This window comes from Lissotriton helveticus, chromosome 2_1, assembly GCF_964261635.1.
Source record: "Lissotriton helveticus chromosome 2_1, aLisHel1.1, whole genome shotgun sequence".
Lineage (NCBI taxonomy): Eukaryota > Metazoa > Chordata > Amphibia > Caudata > Salamandridae > Lissotriton > Lissotriton helveticus.
This window is the reverse complement of record NC_136059.1, coordinates 1,212,241,435-1,212,264,782: the sequence shown is the minus strand read 5'-3', so window position 1 is coordinate 1,212,264,782 and position 23,348 is coordinate 1,212,241,435. Positions and strand designations below refer to the sequence as shown.

The 23,348-nt window shown below is 50.8% G+C and overlaps 1 long non-coding RNA gene across 1 annotated transcript in view; it reads left to right on the top strand.

The window, feature by feature from the left end:
• The first annotated feature begins 644 nt into the window (after positions 1 to 644).
• LOC144819683 (uncharacterized) overlaps positions 645 to 23,348 on the top strand; it is a 45,014-nt gene continuing 22,310 nt past the window's right edge. Inside the window, exon 1 of the long non-coding RNA XR_013607510.1 lies at positions 645 to 778. This is a non-coding gene — a long non-coding RNA (uncharacterized LOC144819683). The remainder of the gene's footprint in view (positions 779 to 23,348) is intronic.

The window sequence follows — 23,348 nt, the reverse complement described above, 5'->3', positions numbered from 1 at the left end:
GAGGTAACTAACTAGCTCTGAAGTTTTAACGTGATTAATGAGCTAACAGCACGATGCCAGGATGTGTCACTTGTGGGTCAGGGGTTCGGTTCTGCAGATTAAAAAATAAAGCACATTATTACGAACAACAAACATGTTATACCAAACTGAAAACTGAACTTGAAACCAAACTAAAACTAACTTGAAATTTCAACTCCCTTAACGTGGCGTATTGCATCCTACTGAGGTTTCGGCTCAGCTGGGATCCGGTTGCTCTGCTTTGCAGACAACAATAACAAAGCGATGGGGAAGGGGCGGTTGCTGAAGATAAACAGGCACGGACAAAAGCATAGTCATCATCAATGGATTGAAATAAATATAACATTTCAAAAAAAGTCACTGAAAGTCTGCGCTTTCATTTCTATGACACTCCGCAAACCAAAAACCAGACTCGAGAGATTATGCGCAGGAACGGCTGTATAGCGACTGCTGGACGCATGCGCAACATAGCCATCTGGACAGGTCAGGCTATGGACGTCGTAGAAGGCATGATTGGGAGTGGGGGGAGGGAGTGGTGGTGGACTGCGGGAGGGAAGGGGGGCGGCAAAGGAACAAGAACGTTTGGAAAGTAAAGGGGCAGATACCTATGGAAGGAGAAGAAGCCGTGAGTGTGCACGCTCCCGAACTTCCGGTTTCGGGATGTGCACGCTCCCGGCTGTCTTGAGGCGGGAGCGGTGGCAGCAGGAGTGGCGGCGGGTGGCAGCAGAAGTCACGAGTGGCGGCTAAGGCCGCTGATGCGGTAAGTGGGGCATAGGGGGGGCGGTGTGTGTGTGTGTGACTGTGTGTGTGTGCGTGCGTCTGTCTGCGCGTCTGTCTGTGTGTGTGTCTGTGTGTATGCGTGTGCGCGTGCGCGTGTCTTCAGCTGGTCTGCATAAGCGCGTCCACAGACAAGAAACGCCGCGCGTTCCCTGCTGTGTCTCCCTTCAGAGCCAACTCCACGACAATAGGTCGAGAGAGCTCGACCTAAAAAGAAGGTCACGTTTCTTTTATATTTTACATGTCCTGACGGTGAAAACTTGCAATTGCCCTTTTCACTGTGGCAAGGCTGGTAATCTCATTGGCTAACATGGGGTTACGCTAGCTCAACCAGTAATTGCTAACTTCCATTTGGGTCCATCAAATATGGTACTTTGCGGTATTAAATTAATTGTTACATTAATATGGCCGGGATGCCCGCCACCCCCTCCCAACACATATCCCCAAGGATGGGAAGTCGGACAATAGTTGAACTTTTGGAAGACGGGAGGGAGTCACCCTCCCGGCCGTATTTATTAAAATATGAAACAAATTTAAAACATTAAATAAAAGTTTCATCATTATGCATTATGTACAATTTTTCATTTTATTACATTTCGATGCAGTCATGTACTTTTGGCTAACATCCTGAAAATGCATATACTCTAATTCAAATTGTACATCCTAGCATTAAGGGCCAACGGCAAGGTCTTAACCGGTGTCAGATCCCTACTACCAAACTCCCGCCCTCACTGTGTGAGCGGCGCATGCGCAGAGGGCTCTACCCTCATTGCCAACTGTAACTTCCCTTGTCGTGGTGGGGGCCCCCTTTCTACTCGACGCCATCTTAAGGGTCGTCCGAGTTCCCGTATGAGGTCTCTGTAGGAAAGACAGCGTGGACTCTCCCCCCCAACCCCACACTCTCTATCCGCCGTCGCGGATATCCGGCCCCCGGGAAATAAGTAAGGAGGGGCATATAACCGCCTCCCCCCCTGGGAGGGGCCCATGGCCATCTCCCCCTAGGCGCCCCATCCTTAGTGGGTGCCGCCTCCCCGTGGAAGGGGCCAATGGCCGTCTTCCCCCGGGCGCTCCCATCCATTGTGGGTGGCACCCCACTCTAGGGACCTTGAAATTACTGCTCACCGATCATGACCTTACCGCCCGACAAATAAATACGACAGTTGTTTTACCTACGAAAAGAATTTTTTTTACATCATCTTACTGTTATCACTGATCTTTCCTGCACAAAGACATTTCTCTAATGCAAACCAAATCTTTATTCTCAAAGTTCCTTCATTCACTGTACCAAGGAAAAAAGGCCTAAACTTTCATCACTCAGAAAAACTTTATTTTCCTCCAAACCTTTGCTATCAGGGGCTGGTGGGTGGGTCAAAATTGCTGCTTGTTCCGTCGAGGGCTCACGAGCAACGAGTGGGTGCAGCCTTCCGATCCGAGGAACAAGAGGACGATCTTCTGGATTCCCGCTCCTTTATCCTTCTGCGGGAGGGCGTGTACCCGTCCCCGATACGCCTACTGGGCGTGGTCTTCCATCGAGGTGTCTAGGACAACCCTTCTTGGGCGGGGGAAGGCGCGCCCCGGCTACGCCGCTTTGGGCATACCAGCCGGGCTACGCCCACCCCGCCAAAACTGGTTTCCCGGGGGGTTCGGGGCACCCATCCATACGTTCGGGGGGACCGAGCGGTCGCCCCTTTCCATATGGCCGGGATGCCCGCCACCCCCTCCCAACACATATCCCCAAGGATGGGAAGTCGGACAATAGTTGAACTTTTGGAAGACGGGAGGGAGTCACCCTCCCGGCCGTATTTATTAAAATATGAAACAAATTTAAAACATTAAATAAAAGTTTCATCATTATGCATTATGTACATTTTGTCATTTTATTACATTTCGATGCAGTCATGTACTTTTGGCTAACATCCTGAAAATGCATATACTCTAATTCAAATTGTACATCCTAGCATTAAGGGCCAACGGCAAGGTCTTAACCGGTGTCAGATCCCTACTACCAAACTCCCGCCCTCACTGTGTGAGCGGCGCATGCGCAGAGGGCTCTACCCTCATTGCCAACTGTAACTTCCCTTGTCGTGGTGGGGGCCCCCTTTCTACTCGACGCCATCTTAAGGGTCGTCCGAGTTCCCGTATGAGGTCTCTGTAGGAAGGACAGCGTGGACTCTCCCCCCCAACCCCACACTCTCTATCCGCCGTCGCGGATATCCGGCCCCCGGGAAATTAGTAAGGAGGGCATATAACCGCCTCCCCCCCTGGGAGGGGCCCATGGCCATCTCCCCCTAGGCGCCCCATCCTTAGTGGGTGCCGCCTCCCCGTGGAAGGGGCCAATGGCCGTCTTCCCCCGGGCGCTCTCATCCATTGTGGGTGGCGCCCCACTCTAGGGACCTTGAAATTACTGCTCACCGATCATGACCTTACCGCCACAGACCGGATAGTTGACCGACGATCCGGTCCGCCCCAACTCCTCCTATAGGTAATGCTTCCTCAAACCTCTTAGCCATCCAACAAAGTCTCCTATGAGTAAATCATTCCCCTCCCTGGACAGGTGAACCCCATCGTTCAGATACATATGGTCACCCCGGATACACCCATGAGGAATGACATGCAACTGTGCAGAACGGAACAATCTACCAATCTTATTATTGACCCGTTTAACCGAATGGTTCAGAGCTGACACCGAAAGGCCCCCCTGCCACCTCCTTCTAGGAATCATGTGGGACCAGGCAATCGTGCACCCCGGGACTCTTTTAGCCAACCAGCTAACAGCCGACAAGACTCGTTCAAGTAACACCCGTCTACCCAGTGTCACCAAGTCGTTGCCTCCCAGGTGTACTATGACTACAGATGGCGCTGACCTATGCCGCCCTAAAAGTCCCTCGAAAAATGACTCAAATTTGTCAAAAACGAGCCCACCTTTCCCATGGAAGGCCACTCTGAACCCGTATTCCCCAGGTGCGTGAATCACGTCACCTTCCTTGAATACGTCACCGGCGCGCCTCACGTATGAGTGGCCCACGACCCATACCATCCTCTCTCCAGTCGGTGACCTCTGACCGCTGGTCTCTTGATGCAGGGTCGACCTCCAATTCCGCCCTGCGTGGCAGGCTCGCGAAACTGCAAAGTAAACAAAAGACAGAAAACGTGAGTGCATGTCAATTGATCACTTACAACATGTGCAAACGCACATACCTCTTGAAGCAATTCGAGGACCAACGGCCTAATTGTTTCCCTTCCTCAGCACTCTGACCCCTGGCTGTAGCCTCAGTAGCAGCCCCTATCCTAAAGGAGTGGGTCCCAAAATCGCACGGGTCCATTCCCGCGTCAGCGATTGCCAGTGCTAGCACCCTCTGAAACTGAAATCTCGTCAGTGGGGTGCCATCCTTGTGTCGGAGCAAACTCCCCCCCCATGCGGCCGCTCTCAGCGCCAAATAGTCTTCCACACCCTTCAACGGGCAAACGGGGGACCCACGTCTGCGCTGCACGACAACACTATCTCCCATAGCCCCCTGGTCAGTCTTGGACCTGGCTATCGTGATTACCATTGAATCACCCCTTATTTGGATGTGATCCCTGCACAAGCCTCCCTCCATATCTCTCTTGTTCCTTGCGACAAGTTCGCTCACCCTCATGGCCCCATGGAATGCCAATGTGAACGCTGCCCGGAACAGAACTGCTTCGTAATGGGAGGAACACGTCTCATCCAGCTTTGCTAAAAGCAGAGATAGTCTGTCTAAGCCAATCGGGTGCCTCGTATCTTTCTTGCAACCCTCAAGGCGCTGCCAGCCGCGAAGGGCTTTCTTCACCAAAAAAGAACCTGTAGGGTCTTTTATGCCGTGTACCTGGGCCATGAAGGAAATGGCCGCCCTATGCCTACCGGCCGTTGCCACTGATCGGCCCTCCCTGTGTAGTGCAACCAGGTACCCCAGGAAGGATTCCTCCTGACCCCAATTCTGACTCCCCGTGGGACCTAAATATGTGCAATAGGAACAAAACGCTCCTTCGTATGCTTTCCTTGTCCTGGGGGCTAGACTCGCTGCCACGAGGTCTTGTAATCCGAGGCACCGATTAGCCACATTGCTTCTGGGAATGGTGCTGCCTCTAGGTCTGCTGTGGGCAGATAACCCCTGAATGCCTGTATATGTGAACGAGAGAGTGCATCAGCCGCATGATTCAGTACACCTGGCACATGTTTTGCCCTGAACAGTACATTCAATCTCATGCAAAGCAGCACAATCTCTTTCAACAATCTCAAGATCATTTTGCAGCGTGCTGCCTGTTGGTTAATGCAATCAACAACAGTCATATTGTCGGACCAAAACACCACTTAGCGGCCCCTGAAGTCGTCAGCCCATGTCATCAGAGCAACCCAGATGGGGAATAACTCCAGGAACCCAATGTTACCTGTGAGACCGTTGGAGTGCCACCATGTTGGCCATGTTTGTGCCGACCATCGATCACCTAAGATGGCGCCAAAACCCACGCTCCCTGCCGAGTCGGTCCATAGACCTAATTCCTCCGAAGACTCTGGCGGGGAGCTCCAGACGACTCGACCGTTGAAGTCCGCCAGAAATGCCAACCAAATACGCATATCCTGGCGAACCTCTCCAGACAGTCTCGTACGGTGGTGCGCCTCTTTGAGACCACCCATAGCTTGCGCGATAGAGCACGAAAATGGGCGGGCCATAGGAATCACCCTCAAGGCAAAATTAAGCTGACCCACTGTTTGTTGTAACTGGTGCAGGGTCACTTTCTCCCCACCCAGGCATTGCATCAAGGAAGCCTGGAACTTGATCACTTTGTCTACTGGTAGTCGGAAACACCCCTCCACAGAATCGAGCTCAATTCCCAGAAACTCCAGTGAAGTAGATGGTCCGACCGTCTTACCTGGTGCCAATGGGACACCAAATTCATTCATGAGGATGCAGAAATCATACAGCGCCTGTGCGCAGTACGTATCACCGGCTGCCCCCAAAAACAGAAAATCATCCAGATAATGCATAACATGTCTATGCCCTGTAGCCTCGGTAAATGCCCATTCCAAAAAACAGCTAAACATCTCAAAATATGCACATGAAATGGAGCAACCCATGGGCATGCATTTATCCATGTAATAACTTCCCTGAAATGCAAAACCTAGCAGGCGCTGATCCTGCGGGTGCACCGGAAGCAACCGGAATGCTGATTCGATATCACATTTCGCCATCAGCGCCCCAGGGCCTAGGTGGTTCAATATGGCCACGGCATCGTCGAACGATGCGTATCGTACCGAACAAACTTCTGGGTCAATGGCATCATTCACCAAGGAACCCCTAGGAGCAGAAAGGTTATGTATGAGTCTAAACTCCCCCGGATCTTTCTTCGGGACAACCCCTAACGGGGAACAGATGAACTCGGCCACCGGCGGGCAGGAAAAGGGGCCAGCCACTCGTCCCAGACTGACCTCTTTTGCTATTCTCTTTTCCGCCACGCTTGGGTTGTGCCGTACCGATAACTGGTTTCTACAAAAGGAGTTCCCCCGAACTTCCCCCGCCGGGATGTGGAAGCCATGTAAGAATCCCCTCCTCAACACCCCAGCGGATACATGATCAGGGTATTTGTTTAACCACGGAATCATAACCATGAGATCAACGGGTGTAGGCAATCGGTCACAAAGGTCTACCTCACTCCTGCTTAGGTCCACCATTTCCTCCCGTCCCGCCATTTTTTGATCTACATGCATTTTCCGGTTGTGAGGAATTCCCACAGCCGGCACACACATGCTTAAACTTGCATGTCCCCTGCGGTCTGTTACAATTGCCTCGATTGAAGCCCAACAGACCCCTCCTTTTCCGCCATTCCCGCCAACTCTAGGCTGATAGCCCCCACCTGTGCCTGCTCGAAAGGGCACCCCGGGCTTTTGGCGGACCACTCCGGACCCGCTCCCGCCTGGCGAGGACGTACCTGTCGCCCCTGGCAGGAGTTGCTTGTGCCATGACACCGAGTCCAAACAATCCCAAGACAAAGAAGCATCATATTCTTTTGCTTTACGGAACTTCATGTCATAGCCTTTCCATTCTTCCCCCTCATACATTGAATAAAAATCCATAATGCGATTCTGATAGCAAACCAACTCAGTCATAACCTCAGGTTTACGTTCCCCCATAACTGCGGTAAATATAGAGAAGGCCTTAACGCAGTTCGTCACTGTCTCTTCCACCCTGAACTCGGCCATCTTGCCGCGCCAGACACTAGGGTGCCACAAATCTTTCTGCGTTTTAGCATACTCCATCTCACGATGGTCCGTTAACAGTGAAAACATGTTGACATACTTGTCTCCCCATATTAACTCTTTCGTGGCCAAGGGAATGTGCTGTGCAACCTTTTCCCGCCTTGAGGGTATCGAGCCCTCCCCCACCATCGGCAATGCGAGCTTACCCGGATCGGCTGTTGTTGCCGCCGTCTTTTCTTGACCAGCTGCGGCTACTCCCGGCGCCACCTGTGGGGGAACAAGAGGAACACTCGCCTTCGCGACATCTCTCGATTGCCGCAACTGCTTTATTAACACTCTGGCTTCTTCGGCCGGATCTCCCGGGGTCGCTGTGCCCCCCACCTTTGTTTTGAGCCATGCCGTCAACTGTGCGGCCAATTCTGGGGGTATTTCATCGTCCTCGACAGAGGTGATCACCACCGGGATAGGCTGGCCTACATCTGGGTTCTGAACCGGGTTATCGACCGGTACGAGGGGGGCGATGAGAGGTACCTCTGGAACTGGGACCCCCCCGAAACCGCCCTTTCCTTGACCCGCTTCCCTCTTCCCCCGGGGACTATTCCCGGCAAAGCCGGGCCTATAACCTTTTTTGGCTGACCTGGGTCGTTCAATGCGGCCAATTGCTTCTTTACCTCCACTAAACCTCTCCCGAGCGATTGGACTTGTCCGAACTTTCGGTCCATACAAGCCATCCGATTCGACAACAGGCGTAACATCCTCTCTGTCTCGGAACCCTTTCCTGCTTTCTTGCTAGGCATGGTTTCGAGTCTTCCGCCCTTGGTCGATCCACGAGGTCCTGAAATCTGTGGGCCCTCGAAACTGAAAGAGAAAAAACAAGATTACCACATTCAAAATTGCTGCTTGTTCCGTCGAGGGCTCACGAGCAACGAGTGGGTGCAGCCTTCCGATCCGAGGAACAAGAGGACGATCTTCTGGATTCCCGCTCCTTTATCCTTCTGCGGGAGGGCGTGTACCCGTCTCCGATACGCCTACTGGGCGTGGTCTTCCATCGAGGTGTCTAGGACAACCCTTCTTGGGCGGGGGAAGGCGCGCCCCGGCTACGCCGCTTTGGGCATACCAGCCGGGCTACGCCCACCCCGCCAAAACTGGTTTCCCGGGGGGTTCGGGGCACCCATCCATACGTTTGGGGGGACCGAGCGGTCACCCCTTTCCATTGTTACATTAAACCTGACATACAGGCACATGAATCAAAGCCTTTTGCGATCGCAAACGGTGAGATTCGCAAAAATCGCCCATTTGCGATCACAAAATGAGTGTTTGCGATGCATCAAGTGTCATGGCCCTTTCAATTTGAGAATTTGCAATTAATTGCGAGTTCTCAAATTGCGATTGCATTGAAGGAATCGCATTTTGCGATTCCTTAAATGCAATGCATTAAAGTAAAAAAATCAGCGATTTCGCTAACAGTGGGAGCAAATTACCATGAAGTTGAACTTCCTTGTAATTTGCAAAAACTTAGAAAAATGCACTTCTGTGCATTTTTCAAAGTTTCATGTTGCGCACACACATGCCCTTAGGGCATGTGTGTGTGCAACATATGTGCACAGATCAATTTCAGGGGTGCAACAGGGTGTCCTTTTGACACCCTGGCACCCTTGAAATTGCATTCTCAATTTGCGATTCTCTAATTGAGATTCGAAAATTGAGAATGTCTTCCCATTCATACCTATGGGCCTCTAGGCCCATAGGAATGAATGGGGAGGTATTCCTTAATTGCGACTCGCAATTTACGACTCGCAATTAAGGAATGTTTAGAAATCGCTATATTTTAAGCGATATCTACATGCATAGGCATTTGCGATTCCTTAATTGAGATTCTTTAAAAATCGTAATTAAGGAATTGCAAAAGCCAACATTGATGCATGTGCCTGTAAGTGCTGAAGTCGGATTAAAGTGAACTTTAATATAAAGGTGACTTTAGAAAGTAACCACTTTCTTGCCCCCAAAGCTCTAGTAGCCATTTCTGATTAAGGATGTGCTGTAACAGCTAGAACAGTCGATTTCGAAGCTGTGGAACCAGGTTCAAGTCTCGGCAGGGATGCTCAACATCCTGTGATTCTGGGCAAATCACTTAATTTCCCCCATGCCTAACAAAATTAATGTGCCCGTCTGTAATGCAAGTGCTGTTCATGTAAAACACTCTGATACCTTGGTGTCGAGTTTGCACTATATAAAACGCAACAAAAATTGCAGCAGTTGTAATAGCCAGCTACCCTTCTGCCAGAAGGCATGAAGTGTTCCCTAGAACGGTGAACAAAGGGAATGATAGGATGGCAAGGGAGCTGTGACTGCAGATGGCCCAGTTTCAAAGAAACAGCCTTCTCTGATAGGCAAATGAGAGTCACACTGTATTCTGCCCTTTCCTTTGTGTAGGAAGACAGGCTGGTATCTCTTCCAGTGGGGGAAAACCTGTTTCAGAACCTGTTTTCCACTGAGGGGTGGTTCATTATTCTGGACACACCTCTAGGTTGTGCCCATAGCTCTGACCAAGGGAGGACGTGTTCTGACATCTTGGATTTTGGCAGAGAGATGCACTATGGGATTATGTAATGACAATCCCACAGAAGGTGATGTAAGAATGGGTAGGGTTGCCCCACGAGAATTTTGCCTTCATTGATTAGGGAGTGTTCCCACCCACAAACTGAAAATTGGCATAAAAGTGGCACCCCTGGGTGCCAGCCTCAGGACACTAGTGGACTCAGAAAGTACTGCACCTGCTGAACCCGTGGACCTCAGAAACACAGACTGTACAAAACCAAGACAGGTTTTCAGAAAGAGAAGGGTTGCTCCTGCTGTTGACTTCTAGAAGAGAGAGACCCCAAGGGCTGGACCAGCTCCCACTTGTGCCAAGGACCAGTAAATGGACTCCAAGGGCTAATTGGCAATCCTCCTGTTAAACTTCAGTGACAAAAAAGCTAAGGAAGTCCTGAGCCTGAAAAGTGCCTTAATGACCAATTGTCACTGGACTTGACCTGGACTCTGCTGGTGCAGCCCAAGAGATCAAGTCCTAACCTGAAGTTGTGCCTCCCACAGGTCATGGATCCTTGGCCAGACACTTTGTGGTGGAGCGGGCGCACAGGGTTCCAACTAGACCGCACACAACTGGCTCTAACCCGCGCCCATTCCTCATCCGGATTCTGAACTATAGAGACCGGGACGCGGTCTTGAGAGAAACCCGCAAACTCGGCACAATACGAGTGGATAATGCGAACGTAATGTTTTTCCCGGACTACACGATTCAAGTGCAACGCCAGAGACATTCCTTCCTGATAGTAAAAAGGCGGCTGCGCCAGCTAGGACTCACGTACTCCCTCCTCTTCCCAGCGAAACTGAGAGTAATAGCTGATGAGAAAACCCACTTCTTCAACACCTCGGAAGAGGTGGAAGCCTGGCTGGACAACGGGACGGACAAAAATACAAGAAGACAAGGAGACCCACCTAGATCGAGGAGACGCAGGAGATCCAGAAGGAGACGCGGGAACAGGTCGCCCTCACCAGCAGCGAGTAATTCACATCTCGGCGCAGGCCCACCTGAGGAGGAAATACGCCGGGAGCAGCAGGAGGCCCTGCGGATGGTCGCGGAACTCGGCGGTTCTCCGTCCCATCGCTCCCCGCCTGTCACCAGCCCCAGGATATCACCGAGCGACGATGAGGCGATCTATGGACTACCTGACTCACAAATCTCAAGTGATCTACCTGTTGTCACGCCACAAACATCAGATTTATTCGGCTGACGGAGTGTCGCGCCCTGGCACTCTTTCTGCCTTGCTCCACTCTCCCTCCCATTCCTTGCCCTCACACCTGCCGACCGGTGGGACCGGAGTACCGGAGAGAGGCGGCCAGGAGGCATCGATTGACTGCATAAGACGAAGGCGGTGAGTCGGCTCCTCCCTACGGAGACGCACACCTGAGACGCAGTAAGTAGACACTGTGACACATATGTCTCCTGCCACCGTACAAATGGCCCGGAGAGCCTACTCCCCCCTGGGTCATGATGAGGCGGGGGCCCCTCTCGATGGGCGGGGCCTCCGATATACACTGAGAACAGATAGCAGTGGTGCTGCATGATTTTACGGTTGCACTGCGCTGCCGACGATGTGGCCCACTTGATGGCCGCCCAGAACTATATACTCCCCCCCATGAGAGGTTGTACATGCATTCATGCTCTGCTGGAAGTCATTATCCCATTCGCTTGCGTGATGGACAGCAACCCCCCAGACTGGAACGTTGGTTGTCTCAGTAGAGTGTTTGGACGGCTGCCCGTTTGGCAGCCGACCCTATGGTATTTCCCCCAGTTTATGTTCATCCTTCTCCCTCCTTTTGCAACGTGCTGCATCCACGATTTAGTGGCGACCTTACTGAACTCTTTATGGTGTCCCACAGGTGTGCGTGGAAATGTTGTGAAGCTGGGTGGTGGTGAGCTTCCCGGGAGGGTGTGTGGGGCGGGGGGGAGGACAGATGGGACCAACCGATTGATAGATAATGATGGCTGAGGTTAAACTCTGTACTTGGAATGTACGTGGTATACACACACCATCGCGCAGGTATATGATATACTCATATTTGAAGAGACACAAGGTACAAATAGCGCTCCTGCAGGAGACACACCTGACAACGCCTGAAGTACACACACTACGCAGGCGATGGCGTGGCCAACTGTACGCGACTGGGTTTTCCTCCTACGCAAGGGGTGTCTTAATATGGGTGAGACCAGGACTACCGTTTGACATTGACGACTCACACATAGACGGGGAGGGGAGACTGGTGGCGGTCAAGGGGCGCCTGGATGGGCGCCCGATAGTACTAGCATCACTTTACGCCCCCAACACGGACCAACAGGGTTTTCTTGCGACAGTGTCCACGGCCCTATCACACTGGCATGGGATCCCCTGGATACTGGAGGGGGACTATAACTGCGTGCTGGACGTCGCACTCGACCGTTCCTTCCCGCCCTTACCCCACGCACCGGTAGTGGGCGCCTTGAAAGCCCTTGTAGCTTGGGCTGACCAATGGAAACTACAGGACGTGTGGCGACACCGAAACCCAACCACCAGGACGTACTCATACTACTCAGGAGCTCATGCCCTACACACCCGATTAGACAGATACATGCTTACCGACGACTTACTCCCGTTGGTAAGGGAGGCACACTACATGGGCAGGACACATTCCGACCACAATCCACACATGCTGACAGTCTCATGGGCAAACGCTCATTCCCCTATCCCCACCTGGAGGCTGCAACCGGACCTCCTGCTAGACGCACCATTCCGGGACTCACTGTTTACACATATAGCGCATTACTTCGAGGAGAACGCGGGTTCTGCCACCACCCCACAAATAGAATGGGATGCGTTTAAAGTGGTCATACGGGGACAGTGCCTGGGCACGCAGGTCAACCTTAGACGAAGTGTTGAGAAAGATCTTCAGAGGGTCGAAACTGAGTTAATCCGACATGAACAGGATTCGGTTAGGGGTGACGGCAACGAGTTACAATCTGCGCAAGCGAGCCACGAGAAATTGCTGGAGAGGCTTAGATGCTTGAATTATGCGGCCCACGCGGCACGCACCCACGATAGGGGGGACAAGCCAGGTAAATTGCTATCGTGGCTCATTAACAGGGAGGAAAAGACAAAACCGGTCACGAAAATACTGGGCGCCGACGGGACACTCTTACACAATCAATTGGAGATCCACGGCGCGTTCACCACCCATTATGACACGTTGTATCGCTCTTACCTGCCCATCCCCGCCGCGGACACGGAGGGATACCTCCGCCAGATACCGTTACCGGCACTCCGCGACGCCCACCGCTCAGACCTAGCAGCGCCCATCGCATCTGACGAACTCCGGGTGGTCATAGCAGCGCTGTCCAATGGTAAGTCCCCTGGCCCTGATGGACTCCCAGCGGAGTTCTATAAGGCGTATCCGGACCTCCTGATCCCCGAACTCATTAAAATGTATGAGGCAGCGCTCGACGACTCCTCCCTACCACCCTCTCTGAATGAAGCCACCCTGGTCTCCCTTTTAAAACCGGGAAAAGATGGGACACTACTGGGCTCGTATAGACCACTCGCCCTCCTAAACACCGACTATAAGATATTAGCATCCACGCTAGCACGGAGACTGGCCCAGTACACACCCACCCTGGTCCACACAGACCAGAACGGTTTTGTACCCACGCGCAGCACTTCGCTCAACATCCGTCGGTTGTTTCGGGTGCAGGAATACGCGAGGGGACCTTGGCCACAATCGGGTTGCCTTGTCCTGGATCTGGAAAAGGCATTCGATTCAGTAGAGTGGCCGCATCTCAGGGCGGTACTGCAGAAAATCGATCTGGGAGATGCTTATTTGGATATGGTCGGCCTCCTATACCAAACACCCAGCGTACGGGTCCGGACCGGGGGCCTCCTATCGGACACTATACGAGTCGGACGGCGCACACAACAGGGTTGCCCATTGTCGCCTCTGCTCTTTTCGTTGGCGATGGAACCACTGGCGGAGCTGCTGAGGGGACAAGGTGCAGAATGGGGCATCCCGTTGATAGACGGTACGCACGCGGTCTCGCTGTATGCTGATGACCTGCTTCTCTATATTAGGGACCTCACACAGATACCGCCAAGGCTTGCGGATACCCTGCGTGAATTCACAGCCCACTCTGGATTGAGAGTCAACTGGGGGAAATCTGGGGTCTACCCCTTTCACCCAAACATGCAGGAATGTGCGGTGCAATTAGGAGGCACGACGCTGACCTGGTACGCGGGCACCTTTAAATACCTCGGCATTCATATATACCGATCTCCGACGGGCATACTGGAGGGCAACCTGATCAGGGCTATATCTTCCCTGCGAGCCCAGATAACGTTCTGGAGCACGCTCCCGCTGAATGTCCCGGCTAGAATCACCCTGACGAAAATGATTGTTCTGCCGAGACTCCTTTATTACTACTCGAACATACCGGTGTACGTCCCTGCCCGAATATTTAAGGACCTGGAGACCATGATACGAGCACTCATATGGAACACAGGGAGACCCAGAGTCGCCCTGAAGAAGCTATACTCTCCGACGTCCTCGGGGGGATTAGCGGTCCCCAATCAAGAACTTTATTACCTCGCGGCGCAACTTCAGTGGGTGGTGGCGTGGCTTGCGGGAAGGAACCTAAACGACACTGCCTCGGCGACCCCGGCCCTGACCCATGCGGGGGCTCTCGCAATGTTCCACCCCCTAAATAATGCGGCCCGCGGAGCGCAATTACACCCCACGGTGGCACTCAGATGCTACAAACGAGCACTAAAACTGACAAAGGGGATTCCACCCTACGCCCCAGCACTCCCACTGGAAGGTATGCCCAGGCCTGGGGGAGTAGTTACTGCGACACAATTACACAGCTGGGAACGCGTGGGAATAGAATCACTAGCGGACCTGTATACAGACGGCACCCTAGTCCAGTTCGAGAGACTGGTAGAGGACTCTGGTCTACCGGCAGGACAATTCTTGCTCCATGCCTCCGTGGTCCGGGTACTCACGAAACACTGGGGTGATATGTCGGAGGAACCTCAGACACACCTGTTGATCCAATACCTGCACATCATGGGGAGCGGGTCTCACGTGATACACTGGCTGGCACAGGCGTTACAATCCCACGCCACACACACACTCCAGCCCTTGAGAGACAGGTGGACGACTGACAGAGGGAGGGTCTGGACGGATAAAGAATGGGAGAGAATCCTGGAAAGCCCACGCCACATACCCCGCAACTCGAGATTCAAAATAATACAATTCTACATAATACACAGGGCATATCTGTCCCCGGACAAGATCAATCGTTACTTCGCGCTGGATACCTCCAGCTGCCCACGATGCGCGCTACTGAATGCAGACCTCCTGCACATGCTGTGGGCGTGCCCCAGACTACAAACATACTGGAAAGATGTCACTACACTCTTGACAAAATGGACAGACACAGAACTACGACACGATTGGGACGCCTGCGTGCTGGGCCTGTTCAAAAGAACAAAACACAACACGGCTCATACAAGGTTCTGGGATCTGGGACTGATAACCGCCAAACGACTCATAACGCGGCACTGGAAAGACGCAAACCCACCACTGACAAAGCACTGGTGCGCCTCTCTCAATTATTGGGCGACGGCAGAGGGTACAATTTTACGCAGGGAGGAAACCGCGGGACGGAGAGCCACTCCAATAGCCCAGATCTGGAATGACATCCTACAAGCATTCAACAGGGCCTGCCATGACCGAGGGGTGACGTAGGCTGGGCGAAGACGCTCCCCCCCCCCCCCCCCCCCCCAGTGATGCGCAGATGTACGATTGGGGAAAGTAATACACAGCAGCGACACGCAGTCGGAGCCACACATATATAAACATGAGCTACCAACCGTATGGTCTCTCCCTCCCCCTTCCGCTTGCCTCCCCCCCCCTTTTCTCCCTCCCCCCCCATGCTCCTCTCCCCCCCCTGATGTGGGAGACAGACCATACGACCGGCACACACGGAGTGGCACCGCCCCAAAGCCAGAAGCCTCCGCAACTAGCCCATAACAGTTGGCCCACATATGCTAAGCACCCCCGCCCCGCATTGACACACCACCTGACCGTGGACCCAGGACAACAGGAGCCACACTGCAGCACCTCCCTCCCTCCCTTGAATTAAGGTCCACTTCATCCCCAATTTCTCTTCTATCCCATACCTCAGTTCTGAGGTTGTTTTTCTTTTGCAGACTGTCACCCCCCAGTTGACTAAGCTGCACTTTCACACCTGACAAGCAAGCACGTGAACATTGACCACATGACGACCCACGCCACAGCCCTCTACCGCATCACGACAGGGGACCAAGGTGCACTTAGCACCGATGGCATTCACACACTACGCTCAGTAATAGATCTGGTCGGGGAGACCCACCCTTGGGAAATGATGCATTACAACACCGAGCGGAGGGTTGTGGACGGCACAGGGAGAGTAGACCGGAGGCACACCTAGTCTGACAGGATGGGCCAAACACTCTGGTGGGATGGATAACGCAAAATACATTGTGGTGTAATGTAAGAGAGTTATTAAATGCGGTCGCCGGGACTATTCCCACTGCAGCCGACTGCACCGCTCATTGATGATTGTACTTATTGGGATTCCGGCTGTCGTCAGCATTATCACGGACATTTTAAGAGTTGACTAACTCTCTGTTTCCCTACTGTACTATGCACACAGAAGTGTACTTGTATGTTAATTGTTTCAATAAAACATATTAAAAAAAAAAAAAAATGGATCCTTGGCCAGTGCTAGAGTGTACTCATTCTCCCTACAGAACTGCAAATTGTGAGCCTAAAGCTAAAAGATAACCATTTTCAGGCACAGAATCAGAAGCTCATATACTACCACTACTTTGCCAGTTTGTAGGTAGCCTTGAACTCTGGTGGAGAACCAAGGCTCTAGACTAGACTAGACTTTGCCTCTCTATTGACATCAAACCCAATGCCCGACGCAAGCTGCACCGGACGACACTAATGAGCCTGTAAACAAGAGAAAGAACCACAGAAATTTTAAAGTTCAAAGGCAAAAAACTGACCGGAACCAGCATGGCCCTTCTATTCGACCTGCACTCTATCACGGTGATTCTGAAACTTTGACCTGGACCTTTGCGTGCAAGGCTCATAGACTACCACTACAAGTGAAAAACATTGATTAATACAACTTTTTGAGTGAATTGCAGTGATTTATGGAAATCTTACAAAAATTCTAACTCTGGTTCCCTTCATCAGATGTTTGTTGTTTTGGTGTCTGCTCAAAGATAAAAATATATACTATTTATATACATTGATGTGGGATTTTTATTGTATCTTGTGCCTGTCCAGGGTCACAGCGGTGATGCAAAAGAGGCTGATAGAACCACCAATTACTATAAGAAATGTTGAAGTATTGCCACCTTAGTGGAGGAGATTCTCTTCTGCTGATTTGACCATTGAAATGTGGTCATGGTCCTTCCGGTCCCATGAAATCGCACAGGCTTCATCTGCTTACAGGGAGACTGCAAGAAGCTGTTGTGATTTCCATGATTGATAGGACATCACAGGCCCTCAGTTTCCATGCATACAACAGAGGCCACAGGATTTCACCTTAGCTGTAATAAAACTGTGTGTGCCATATGTATGCACTAATCCTTTGTCAACCTCTTTACTCCCTTAACAAACTCCTCATTGCTTGGAATTCTTTATCTGCATGAGTAAACCCTTCAGGCAGAACTGAAATTCTCTGCTAAGATTTATCATCCTTTAACCTAGAATGTTGAACTTGTATACCACAATCCACATCCTTACTGATAACTCCTCAACTCTTCCATATCCCAAATACTCATATATTCAAACCTCACTTCCACTTGTCCACTGAAGTGCATATTACTCCTTTGTGCGTCCTGACTACTATTAATATTCAATTTTGTTCTGTGTTCAACCCTGAGCTGCCACTACCAATGAGGCATGGCCTAACACTATACGATATTTATATTTCTCAAAAAGTTATTAAATGAACACAGATACAGTCCTGTTCCTCCTTATCGCCTATGTTTCTTTTTCTATGTCTACTTGCTGCACCAAGTTCTATGCATCCTTCATTATTACTGTCGATTCCCACTTTGCAACCCTGATCTTTGGAGTTCTGATTTTGTATTTGTACAGATTGTCCTGGTCTTTCAGGATAACAGCATCAGAATAATTGAAACTATTTTAATGAGTATTAAATTGTGAGGTGAGAAAGTGAGTTTTGTTATAATGTTGGAAATAATAGCAGATGCTTTTGAAAAAAAGAGATTTTTAGATGCTCTGTGGTAAATTATCTAATTCCAAGAAAATCTTCAGTGAAATATTATAAACTATTAGAACCATTTGAATCATTGACTTCCTCTATGAAAGGCTTTCTTCACGTGCATACTGTGTAAATATATTTCAATCTCAATGTGCTTAAGTTCTTTATTACATTCCCAATTAATGTAGAAAGAAGGGCATACATTGTTAACACATGAACAGCTCGGTCCGTGGGGGGCATGGCCCAGGAGGCTAAGATGGCGGACGTGAGCTGAGAGATCTCTGTTCTGCTTTTCCTACTATCCTACTATTTCCTACTATTCCTACTATGCACTGAGGGAATCGTAGAGGACCTGCACAGACTGAGGCAAATGGCCATTGACCATCAAGAGGGCTGATTGCAGGGCACTCGAGGCGGCCTCGGAGAGCACAAGGCACCTGGACTGCTCCTGCCGCCGCCACCCTGTGACTGAGGCCTTCGTTTATGGAGCCTGCAACTCCTGGTAGAGGTGAGTTGGGAGTGCTCTGCCCCTGACCTGTACCACATTTGGAGAACGTTGGGGCCATTTACAGCCTGTGCGCGGTCCCCACTCCCTGCCCTGCCCTTCCGATGCGTCAATCACTAGGGCTCCTCATTGGGCCTACACGGAAGCTGCTGGGTGCTTGCGGGCCTCTCAGAGCTGCCATGGTGGGACCGAGGTGGCTTGGGATCACTGGTGCGGTCTTTACCTAAGCGCTATATGTGGGTAGCTAGGCTGAATCTTATGCACGCTGGGCCCTCTGCTCCCCTCTGCCATTGGGTTGAGCACATGAGCCTTCAGTGGGTGATGGGAAATGGTGATTCACCCACCCGATCAACACGCCTCACTGTGGCCTAGGGCTCCGTCTACAGTTATGATCTTCCTGGCCTCCCCCGACACTGTGGAATCACTGTAGGAGACTGCTTCCATCATACACCTGCCTCACCTGACATGAGGGACACTCCCTGAGGGGTATGCTGTTGCCTTGGAAGTGAGGGCCTAGGGTGGCCTTTACACCATACATATTTCCTTGACCACCATTGGGCTATCAGTGGTGAGACATCAGGAGCAGCAGCCTGCTGATACCTCGCCGTTTTGGTGCTCTTCTGCTGTACTGCACATAGCCTGTGCAGTGTAGCCGAAGAGCACCATGTCGGCGATGCGGCGGACGCAATGTAAGTGGTTTTCTTTTTTTCACATAGTCGTCCATCATCCCCCCACACAACCCCCAGGCCCCACCGCTACCACCCACCACTGGTACAGAGTGCAATGAAGTGGAGTATTAGATAGACACTTGGATTTGCAGCTTTTTCCCCGTGGATCTTCTACCTCAGTTTTTGTCTGTGGAGCATGCCCACATGGTCCCGCATGCCAGCTCCCACCAGGCACCCCATCCCGCCCACTGTTTCCACGTTTGATGAACTACAAAGACAGAGAAATTGTCCTGAAAGAAGCACACAACCAAGACAACTTGAGTGTCGAAATATTCAAATAATGGTGTTCCCTGACTGCGCTCTAGCAGTCCAGAATCAACGACACACATTCCTGGAGGTGAAACGCACACATTAGGAACACTATGTCCAGTACTCTTCCTGGCATGCCTTCACATCCAGTGCAACTGTACCTTTTTCTTTACTGACCATGCAGAAGGTTGATCTTGGATGGAACAGTGCAGAATGGCTGGTGCGGGCCACTCTTTGGACACTCACAAGCAACCACAATCGATGAGGACAAAAAGCAGGAAACGCACCCGACAATTAAGTCTAGTGGCCTCTCGGTCACATGGATCCCCCAACTTAGAGCAACTCATCCAGGATCACCACAGTTCGCTGCAAATGGCAGCAGCCTTCAGAGAACCTGAGCCATCCTATAGCGCAGATGACAAAGACTCTGGATCCTCAGGTTGCAGTGACTATCTCATATCCAGCATCATTCCCCTGAGCACTGATGGGATGCCAGAAGTGACCCCACAAACATCAGGTGAAATCTTTTGAACAGTTGTGTGTCTGTATATCCATGCCTTGTTCTTATTTGTTGTATTGCTCCTCTGACTTCTTATTGTGAACTACCTCCTGTGTTGGGTGGGGAGAAGCACCATCCCAACAGTTTTTTCCTTTCCCCCTAGTATTCTTCTGCTGGACCCCAGCAGCTGCCTGATATGACCCCTGGGCCTGACTTCTACACTATCAAGGGGGCCTTGGAAGCTGCCCAGACCGTCTCACCACTCACTGTTTACTATGGGAAACAGCAGCTCTCTAACAACTTCCCTCTCTTGCCCACCCCCTAGACAGGCTCCTTCCTACCGGTTTTCTTTTATTCAAATGGTTTGGGCAGGTACTTGTTGTACTCCTGCTCTCAATGGAACTCTCTGTTTGTTACAACGTTGTTCTGTTACTTAATTTGTATCATAATGGTACACACTTGTTCTTCTTGCATGCACCTTATACAACACATGGGTCCATGCCAAGGGATGCTGGACCTCTCTTATTCTCATACAACACTTCATTGCTGCCACTAACATTGTCAGGTGGAACATGAGAGGAAATCATACTCCCTCTCGACCGTATGCAGTGTATTCCTACCTCTGCCATAGACAGGCACATATAGCTTACATCCAGGAATCACATGTCACAAACTTAGAAGCTTCCAGACTTTAGAAGAGGTGGCGAAGTCAGGTGTTCTCCACAAATTATTCTGCCTATGCCAGCAGAGTATTGATTTGGGTTTGTGCCGAGGTTCCCTTTGCTGCCACCCACACTGTTATTGACCCAGAAGGACGGTATTTATTTGTAGAGGGCTGCCTGGACAGTACGCAACTACTCCTCTGGGCAATATATGCACCCAATGAAGACCAAGCTCAATTTCTTCACTTCCTAACCATACATCTGGCCTGCTGGAGTGACATCCCCTGGGTGCTGGTGAGGGATTTCAATATACGGCAGGAAATCGACAGACACCCTATCCTGACCCTTTGCTTCAACTCCTGTCAATTACTCTACACACAGACAGACATATATTTTTCCTTTACATGCCACTACATGCAACTATACACGTCTGCACCTGCGGTACTCTGGGAGCCATCAGTGACTTCCTATTCGATTTCATGCTCCTGCAATCTCGCAGGAATCCTTAGAGGAACTCAATAAAAAAATCACCTTTGAGGTACAAAAGCGATGCATGCATTAGCCACTAGCAAAACCCCCGGGGCCAGATGGCCTACCGGCTGAACTATTCAAAGTATATGTTCCACTGTTGGTGCCCCACCTAAAGACACTGTATGATGCTGCTCTTACCACCCACAATGAGCAATGCCCTACTAATCTCAGTATCCAAACCAAGCAGACTCCCTCGATCCGGGGTCTTAGAGATCACTTGCACTGTTGAATACAGACCACAATATCCTTTCAAAAATATTGGAGGACCGTCTGGCTCCTTTAGTTCTGCAATTAGTCTATTCTGATCAGAACAACTTTGTGCCTGCTAGGAATACCTAATTGAACCTCTGTCATTTTCTCAGGTATTCACTTATGCCCCACAAAGACATCCCCACTCGGGGTGCCTGGTCTTAGACCTACACAAGGCGTTTGATTCCCTTGAATAGCCCTTTCCACTTGAGGTGTTACACAGATATGAACTCGAGACCCCCTTCCTCCAACTGGTCAACCTATTCTCTACCAACCCCCAAATTAGGGTACAACTTGGCTGCCAAACATAAGTCCCCATCAGAATATTGGGGAGAGGAGTTGGTCTAACGACTAGGGCGGCCGACCTCGAATCTTGGGAACTGGGTTCGAGTTTCTGCAATGACGCTGAACATCATCTGATTCTGGGCAAATCACTTAATCTCCTCGTACCTAACAAAAATGAATGTGTCCTCATGTAATGCAACTGGTGCTATGTAAAGCGCTCTGATACCCGATTCGGGTCAAGTTCGCACTATATAAAACTATTAAAAAACATTTTAAAAATACAATGAGGGACCCACCAGGGCTGCCCACTAACCACCTTTCTTTTCTCTTTGGCACTCAAACCCCTGGCACTGCATCTGCATGCACAGGTCAAACATTGGGGGATCCCCTCGGGGGATGATACACATTATTTCACCCACTTGCCAGGGCTCCTCCACCAAACATTATTGATGTGCCTGTGCGGATGATGATTGGCAGGCTATGTTGTCAAACCCTTCCTTGGTGTCCTGCAACACTCGTTTTAAATTGATTCAATTTTACATTCTGCATCGAGCTTACTGGACTCCCAGTAAAATCAACCACTATTTTCATCACATTGACGCAACCTGCCCCCATTGTCTGGCACTGGATGTGGGCATAGTTCACATGCTCTGGTTCTGTCCCTTCTTGGCCACATACTGGCATGCTGTGACAACACACTTAGCACACTGCACGGGAGCTGTCCTTCTTTACGCCTGGGAGGTCTGCATCCTGGAACTTTACCGGGGTTCCAAAAAGCACAAAGTGGCAATGCGATTCGCTGACCTGGCCCTCCTTCTGGCGTAACAATTGATTACGCGAAAATGGAAAGCGTTGATTTCTCCCATGGCCTCTGTATAGGTACTTTCTAAGGGGCATATTTTCTAGGGCTGGCGATAGATTTATCGCCGCTTTAGCACCCGTTTTCAGGCTAGCGCGTGTATCCTTGATTTATCTCCCGTTTCTGTCACCACTCGCTACGCATCGATAATGAGATGCAAAGTAGGCGTGGCTGACAGAAACAAAATGAGAAAATATCACAAAGGCAGCTTCGCGATATTAACAAGGAGGGGTAGCGATCATAATAATTGCGCTACCTCTGCCGTAACGCAGGTATTTAACGTCTGTTATATTCCTGTGTTAGGCATACCTAACATGGGAGGTGGATTATTGGGTTAAGGCCACAGGGCCTTATCACCAAGATCATCGCCGTTTTGGGAGGGACATCGCTGTGTTTTAGGCGATGTTTGGCCATTTGCCCGCTATCAGTGGAATATTTATCGCCATAGCGCTGAGCGTTGGTAATACAGAGCTAGCTTGGCGAGATATTCCAGCGATAGCTGGCGATAAAGAAAAGCGCCAGCCCTAGATAATATATCCCTAAGTTGGCTGGTGCTCAGGCAGAGAATACATTGCTGTGGAGGGAGGAGGTAAAGGGTCTCCGCAACTACACTACCTCAGAAACGCTGGATGCCCTCCTGAAGACGTTTCTCAAAAGGACCCAGGCCACTCCACCCACCCTTAACATAAGTGCACACCATATTCTTCTCCCTCCCCTCTCCTTCCCTTCTCTGCTCTGTTTTTGTCGCTCAAAACAAGTTTTGCGCTGGAAAGTGAATTTAAAAAAACACATTTTGCAGTGGTTTGCGTCTCTTTTGTGTTGCAAAACAAGGCCAAAATATTTGTAAATCTGGGCTCACGACTCGCCTGATGACCGCACAATAGCTGTCAAAGTTA